The sequence below is a fragment of the Triticum urartu genome, chromosome 5 (genome assembly GCF_003073215.2).
Source record: "Triticum urartu cultivar G1812 chromosome 5, Tu2.1, whole genome shotgun sequence".
Classification (NCBI taxonomy): domain Eukaryota; kingdom Viridiplantae; phylum Streptophyta; class Magnoliopsida; order Poales; family Poaceae; genus Triticum; species Triticum urartu.
The window spans coordinates 518,484,321-518,492,763 of NC_053026.1; the positions used below are offsets into that span (position 1 = coordinate 518,484,321).

At 42.1% G+C, this 8,443-nt stretch overlaps 1 pseudogene; it reads right to left on the reverse strand.

The window, feature by feature from the left end:
* Positions 1–7,372: 7,372 nt before the first annotated feature.
* LOC125507276 lies at positions 7,373–8,048 on the reverse strand (annotated as a pseudogene).
* Between the last annotated feature and the right edge of the window lie 395 nt (positions 8,049–8,443).

Here is an 8,443-nt window from a genome sequence, read left to right on the forward strand (position 1 = left end):
AAACGATGCTCAGCCAGTCCCCTGGGAACACCTGGCATGTCAGAAGGTTTCCATGCAAAGATGTCCCAGTTCTCACGGAGGAACTGGACGAGCGCTTTTTCCTATTTGGAGTCGAGTGTTGTTGAAATGTGAGTCGGAGCAGCATCGAGATCCATTGGATGAATATGAATCGTCTTCGTTTCACCAGATGACTAGAATGCTGAATCTGTGGTAGGCTTCTTAGCTCGCAACAAATCACTCGGATCTGCATTTTTTTATACTCCTGCAACTCCACTACTGCCATCTGTGCATCGGTGATCTTTGAGCCCTTCTGGAAGCACTCTTCTGCCTTCTTCCGACTTCCAGTGATGGTGATCACCCCTTTAGGGCCAGGCATCTTCAATTTGAGGTACACGTAACATGGTCGAGCCATAAAACGTGCATAAGCTGGCCTGCCTAGAATAGCATGATAAGCACTCTGGAAATCCACAACTTCAAATGTCAACTTTTCTTTGCGATAAATTCTTGGAATCACTGAAAACTACATCAAGGGAGATTTGACTGAGTGATGCAGCCTTCTTGCCAGGAATAGCTCCATGAAACTCATATTACTTTCACTGAGTCTGGACATCGTAATGCCCATTCCTTTCAACGTCTCTGCATATAGTATATTCAGACCACTGCCACCATCCATCAGAACCTTAGTCAATCGAGTGCCTTCGACTACTGGGTTGACCACCAGCGCTTGCCTCCCAGGGGTAGCTATGTGCGCTGGGTGATCGGACTGGTCGAAGGTAATGGCAGTCTGAGACCACTTCAAATAACTGGGTGTCACCGGAGCAACCATGTTCACTTCTCTGTTGATGACTTTCAGTCGACTCTTACTCTCAACATCAGCGAAAATCATCAGAGTGGAATTGACGTGGGGGTAACCATCATCGTCCTCCTCCTCATCCTCAACTTTGTCCACTTCCTTCTCCTTTTCCTTGGGCTGTTTCTCTCAGAATTGCTGGATTAGGAGTCGACACTGTCGAGTGATATGCTTCGGGTAAATGAAATTACCCTCTTCATCTTTTTTGGTGTGAATGTGGCATGGCAAATCCAGCACATCATTTCCATCTTGATCTTTTACTTTCTTGGGGTTCCACGGCCCTTTGGGTTTCCCTTTGAACTTTCCTTGAGTCACGGCTAAGGCTTCACCAGGTGCGGCTGGCTCGGCTTTGCGTTTCTACTTCCGACTGGAGTTCCCTCCTCTGGTTTCGTGGGCGACTGCTTTGTGCTTGCCACTCCGGAGTCGGTCTTCTTCTTCACCATTGGTGTACTTGGTGGCAATCTCCATCATCCGAGTCAGAGTCATATCTCCTGTCCGACCGAATTTCGGATTCAACTCCCGATATTTTAACGCCTTCTTTGAAGGCACAAATTGCCTGGTGATCCGACACATTCTCCACTGTGTGGTGCAACATGATTCATCTCTGGATATAATCTCTCAAAGTTTCATTCGGTTTCTGAATGCAACACTGCAATTCTGTCAGCCCTACTGGCCGTTTGCAAGTACCTTCAAATGTTCTGACAAATACTCGGGCAAGATCTTCCCAAGTATAAATACTACCAGGCGCTAACTGATTCAGCCACGCCCTGGCCGAGCCCTCCAACATCAAAGGAAGGTGCTTCATGGCCACTTCATCGTTGCCACCACCAATCTGTACAGCCACTCGATAATCCTCAAGCCAAGTGTCAGGCTTGGACTTGCCAGTGAACTTACTGACTCCAGTCGCCAACCTGAAGTTGGGAGGAATCACCGCAGCCCTGATGGCTCTGCTAAAACACTCTGGACCTGAGACATGCACTTTGTTGCTGGTTGGGAAATCTCTGTCGTGACCTTCTTTGTGAGCTCTGTTTCTGTCGACCAGACCTTGAACGAGAATAGATCTCGCATCAAAGCCCGACTCCCTGGGGTCGACTGGAATCCTTCGCCCACCACTGTGAGGACGTCTGTCATCATGCTGCCGAGGCACATATGACCCACTCCTTGGGGGAGGCGTGGGCACTCGACGGCGATCATCGTGATCGAGTCGGTGATCATACTGCTCGCGGTTTCTGTACTGATCTCGTCGGTCCTCACGTCCTTCACGCCTCGTGCGCGATCTCGGATTGTGAGCCGACTGGACTGTGTCTGCAACCACGGATCTGCTATGGATCCTATTCCGTGATTGAGAAATTGTTGTATTCTGCTCTCCCGCCGCACGGAGGAAAGCCCGAATCTGCACCAAACCTCGACCAGCTTCTGACTGGGAAGGTTGGATTGACTCCGCTATTCGGGCCGCAGCTGCGAGATTCTGGATCAGAGTTCGGTATACCTGAGTTGGAGGCGGAAAAAGTTGGCGTCGACTGGACTCGGGGATACGCTGCCGAGCACGCTCGTCGAGTGCGCGCTGGAGGTTCTCCAGTCGAGTGCGCTCAGCCAAGTTGGCCAGGCGTGCTTCCTCCAAGGCCTGGGCCTCAGGGGTTTCTCCAACTATAGGAGTGTGAAGCGCATCCATGTCCCGGCGACGAAGTTCTTCCCTTCGCTGCGAAGAGAGGGGTTCGGGGCGGTACTCTTCGTGAACACGCGACGGATCACCGTCCCCATCGCCTCCGTCTTCATGGGTGAAGCCAGGAGGGCTGCGTGGTCCATTGACCATCAAAACTTTTGCCGCGGGGTCGCTGCTGTCGCACTCGGATGCAGTCTCTACGGAGCCAGTCAACAGGTTGAACAGGCCGTAGAGAGTTTCGTTGGGCTCGATTGCCGCGACTTGGGGGGTGGCCGACTGGAGAGCCACCGCATGCCTCACCCACCACTGAAGCCTCGATCGACCGGAACGTTTGCTCCGGCGGGCTGCAGGGAGGGAAGTCAGCACAGGAGCCGACCGATACTGAGTCGACAACTCCCACAGGAGGACGCCACGGATGCACGCGCGAAAGTGCGTTGCCCCACGGATGGGGAGAGCCTCGACGTCAAGTGGCACTTCCTGGAGCCAAGCGGAGTCGTCGGCGATGAACATGAGCGCGCCAGGACGGATCTCGTGGCCCTCGGCCAAACCTCCGCCTGAAACCGTAAGGAATTATGGCGAAAATACGTTTTCAGCCATTTTCGAAATTGACTTAAAACCGTAAGGAATTAGGAGAAACAATACATACAGAAAAGTTTCGCATTTCCTCAAGCTTTCCAACACCATACCATTTGCTGCATTCGTGCTTACGGTTAAAAATTAGCTTGAAAATAAAAACTCGATGGAACTTATACCGTTTTCTAAATACTTTTAAACCGTTCAAAATTTAAAAAAAATCAACATGAAAAAGTGGCGCATTTTCATAAGCTTTCCAACGGCATATCATTTGCCTCAATTGGATTAGCCGTTTAGAAATGGTATCAAAAATACCAACTCAGCTGTTCGGTTTGCGAAATTTTACGATTTTCCAAATTACGCTTTAACTATAAGGAATTAGAGAAAACTTTCAACATATGGAAGGAGTGATTTTGCAACAGCTTTCCAACGCCATATTATTTGCCTCATTCCAATAAACGGTTTAGAAATGTGATTGAAATTACGATTCACATTTTTTGTGTAAAGAAAAAACGATTTTCAAAACTGCTCTTAAACCATTTACATTTTGCTAAAAATTTAATTTGGGTCATGATACTCATGTCCATAGCTTTCCAACGATATATAGGAAGGCCCCTTTGGGCAAAGTTGGCGGAAGTTTAACCTAGCACAGGGGGAAGTTCAGATCGAACAACTCAGGCAGTAAAATTGCAGAAAACACGAGTTCATCATGACCCGAGTGCAAAATCCGCCTATGAGCGAGATTCCTATTTAAAACGGATATTTAGTTGCTAAAAAACATTTGCAGATTACACTTACATCACATAGAACACGACTAATCAGAATAATTCACGCGGAGAGACACGGTTGTGAACATAACCCGAAGGTCGGGTTCGTACAAAGGGAAGTTCAGGCGTGTTACTCATGCAGTTCTGGTTGTGATCGGAATATTATTCTGATCCCGTTATTCTTCACTCCCTCTCTATTTTGAGGTCAATGCACCGTAATTTTAGATTTCGTACATTTTATCTTATTTCATACGTAAAAAGAAAACGTAAGAAAATATATACTTGCCGTAAAAAATATTAAATATTAGGTAAAATTACGAACGTAAAAACATATTGTAAAACGTACATAAAATGCGACATTTTTTGCTTATAACCTTTTTCTGTTTCTTTTACACCAAATGTTACACAGTGAATCAATATGAATGTACTATTTGTATTTCAAATGTAATTTATTTATGATAATTTTTTCCTACTACCGTTACTTACATTTTTGTTTCATATGTTCTAGGTACTATTTATCACATCGAAGAGTATGTACGCGTAGTATATAGTATATAAGAATGTTTAGGTAGTATATACTAATTTTTTTATACTATATACCATATTTTGTGCATTCTCCATTTCGCGTACAAATATGTACGTATTTCACAAATACAATAAAACTATAGACTCAGTTGCAATTTTTTCATATAATTCACTTTGGAGTATCTTACATATAGTATATAAATATACTAAAAATAATAAAGTAGAGTATATATTATCACATGATAGTACATGAGAAATGGGTGTAACTACACCCGGTATATATATATATATACATAAACACTATTCTGATCACGGGATCAGAATAATATTCTGATCACAACATGAACATCCCGAGTAACGCGCCTGACCTTCCCCGAGTACTAGGTTGAACTTCAGCAAAAAGGTGTCCAAATGGGGCTTGCGATATACCGCTGGATAGCTATGGACATCAGTATCATGACCCAAGTTAAATTTTTGGCAAAATGTAAGCGGTTTAAGAGCAGTTTTGAAAACCGTTTTTTCTTCATATAAAAAACGTGAATCGTATTTTCGATTGCATTTTTAAACCGTTTATCAGAATGAGGCAAATAATATGGCGTTCGAAAGCTGCTGCAAAACCGCTCCTTCCACATGTTGAAAGTTTTCTCTAATTCCCTACGGTTAAAGAGTAATTCGGAAAATCGTAAAATTTCATAAACCGAACACCTGAGTTCGTATTTTCGATGCCATTTCTAAACGGCTAATCCAATTGAGGCAAATAATATGGCGTTGGAAAGCTTATGAAAATGCGCTAATTTTTTATGTTAAAAGTTTTTTCTAATTTTGAATGGTTTAAAAGTAATTTAGAAAACGGTACAAGTTCCACCGAGTTTGTATTTTCGAGCTAATTTTTTAACCGTACGTCCAAATGCAGCAAATGATATGGCGTTGGAAAGCTTGAAGAAATGCGAAACTTTTTTGTATATATTGTTTCTCCTAATTCATTACGGTTTTATGTCAGTTTTGAAAATGGTTAAAAATGTATTTTTGCCATAATTTCTACAAACTTTATCGGAATGGGGCAAATAATATACCGCTGAAAAGCTACGGAAAATGCGAAACTTTTTCATGTTGATGGTTTTCTCTGAATCCTAACCGTTTTCAAGTAATTTCGAAAATGGCGAGATCATTCGTTCTGCCTTTATCGCGAAACAGATTCTTCGGAAATGCACCACGTGAAGAACCTAAACTTCTCAGCGCGTGTACCTGAACTTCACTCTGTTTTTCACGTGATTTTTTTGCTCGTAGCTCTCCATCCACTGCTCGTAGCTCTCCATCCACTGATCGGAATTGAGCAAGTGATATACCAATGGGAAGCTGTTGTGAACACGCAACTTTCCCGTGTTGATCATTTTTTCACACTCGCGACGGTTTTAAAAGTTTTTCATGTGAAATTCATTTAGTGTAGTAGTTGAACTTCCTGCTGTTTGATGTTGAACTTCTATCACGTATTTTCGTTTGTAATTTTCTCATCCATTCTTTACTGCTACACAAATAATATTCCTTTTGTACAAACCCCTCTCACAATAATTTTTTTTAATTTTCTCCGGCCGAGGACTTGAACTTCTAGCAACATTTTTTTTGACTTTGCTTTTTTGTTCAACCTTTTCTCATATGAAACATAGGCCATGTAGTACGTCAACTTCTGGCTGTTATCTATTTGAACTGCTCTGTGCTTGTTTTTCTGCCCTAGCTCCTAAAGCACTCATCAAAATTGGGCATGTAAATATAATATCCAAACTTCTCTGTTTTTATAATTTGACTTCATAGTTTTATTCTTTTAAAATGAAATTATTGATTTTCTTTTTAAAATTGAATTGCTCCAAAATAATTTTAAATGCAAAAACAAGACGCTACCATTTAGCAACAAAAATAAAATCTAAATTTTTATAGACATCAAACCGCTCCATTTTCGTAATTTTTGGACCTCTTTGTGTATTTTTAGAAATGGGAAAATTGGAGTTTTTTTAATAAATGACGAACTTCTTCATTATTTCAAACTGAACTTCTTCGTTTATCCATTAGTAACGGGAAAATTTTGAGTTTTTGTAATAAATATCGAACTGCTCCGTTTTTTAAAATTGAACTTCTTGGATTATTATTTAGTAACGAGGAAAATCTGGGTGTTTCATATACATTGAACTATTCTATTTTTTAAAATTGAACTTCCTGGTTGTTTCATTTTGGACTTCTTGGACTTTGTAATAAACATCCAATTTTGGTGTTATTCATTTGCAACAGAAAAAAAATCCTACTTTTTAATAAACATCGTACAACTTCTTAGTTATTTCGAACTAAACTTCTTGGTTTATTCGCGTTTTTTTTGGTTTTGAAATGAGATTTTTTTTATAAAATAGGAACATTAAACCGCTCAGTTAATTTAATTTGAACTTCTCGGTTTTTTTCAAAATAAAAAAACAATTCCATTTATAGAAGTTCATTTTTTTGAACTTCCTTGTTTTTTAGAATCATTTAATTTTCGTGTTTTTAAACCTTGTACTTCTCTGTTATTGTAGTTTGACCTTCTTATTTTTTTCAGCAATAATTTTTAATTTGGTATTTAAAAGGAAAAAAATTCAAACGGACGCCGATCAACCCCATTTTCTAAATTTGAACTTCAAGGTTTTTATGTGGATACGGGTAAAATCCTTTTTTATTAAATAGTGAACTTCTCTATTTTTTAATTTGGACTTTCTTGGTTTTTCAATTTGAACTTCTTCGTTTTTAGTTTTTTAGAAACAGAAAACATTACTTTTTAATTTGGACTTTCTTGGTTTTTCAATTTGAACTTCTTAATTTTTAGTTTTTTAGAAACGGAAAACATTATTTTTTATTTTGGACTCCCATGTGTAAGTCATGATGATTCTTGTAAACCATGGCGGTACGTGACAAGGTTTCATTTCAAACTAAAACAAAGCAAACAACACAGAAGGAAACTAGACACAAAGACACAGAGCTTAAAACCATACACATCCACAGGGGTACGTTAAATTCCAATCACATCACTTCACTCACACAGAGGAAGTTGATCATTATTCACGACTCATCTACTAGCAAAAATTGGCGACAAACATATCTCAAAGTTTCCATATAACATTCCAGCGTTACATCGATTTGAGATCCCAAAGAAAAGTGCACGCAGCAAGCTGATAGGCGAAACCAAATCAACCTATGCCTCGTCAAGGGCGAGAACTCCTGGGAGGGGCTTGCCTTCCACCAGCTCCAAGCTCGCGCCACCACCGGTCGAAATGTGACTCATCTTGTCGGCCAGCCCAGCCTTCTCAACAGCAGCAACAGAGTCACCTCCACCAACGATGGTCGTCACACCCTTCCCAGTAAGCTCAGCCAACTGCTTCGCGATTGCCTGAGACAATGACAGCTGTAATTAGCAACAACAACTAATACGAGAAAGATGAATGTACGTTATGTGATATATGTTGTACTAACATCAGTACATGCAGCAAACTTCTCAAACTCGAAGACTCCCATAGGACCGTTCCAGATAACAGTCTTGGTGGTGTCCAAGGCTTGCGAAAGTCTTGATGCAATATGGGCCAACATCGAGACCCATCCAACCATCAGGGATAGCAGTGGCAGGAACAATCTGTAAAATAGTGTTCAAGGGTGAGCATCAGGAGGTAAACAGCTTGTCATATTCTCGTGCAAAATGTCAGTTGAATTACAACATGGCCCTTTGAAACTAACTTCTGGAATATAAAGTGCTATCACAAGGATCATCCAAGGTGTAAAATGAACAGCCACTGCTGCCGGGGATCCAGGGCATGGGAGGCCGCCCTTGCCATGGATCCAGGGGAGGTTGCCGCCGCGTTGGATCGATGGGGAGGGAGGCCGCCGTCGCTGGCGTGGATCCAGGGGGAGGGAGGCCCCCGCCGCTGCCATGGATCCAGGTTGAAGGAGGATGTCATCACGGTGGATACAGGGGAGAGAGGCCGCCACCAAGTGGAAGCAGAGGGGAGGCCGGCGGCGAGATGGAGGGAGAGGGGGCGGCGCGCATGACCGAGTTTG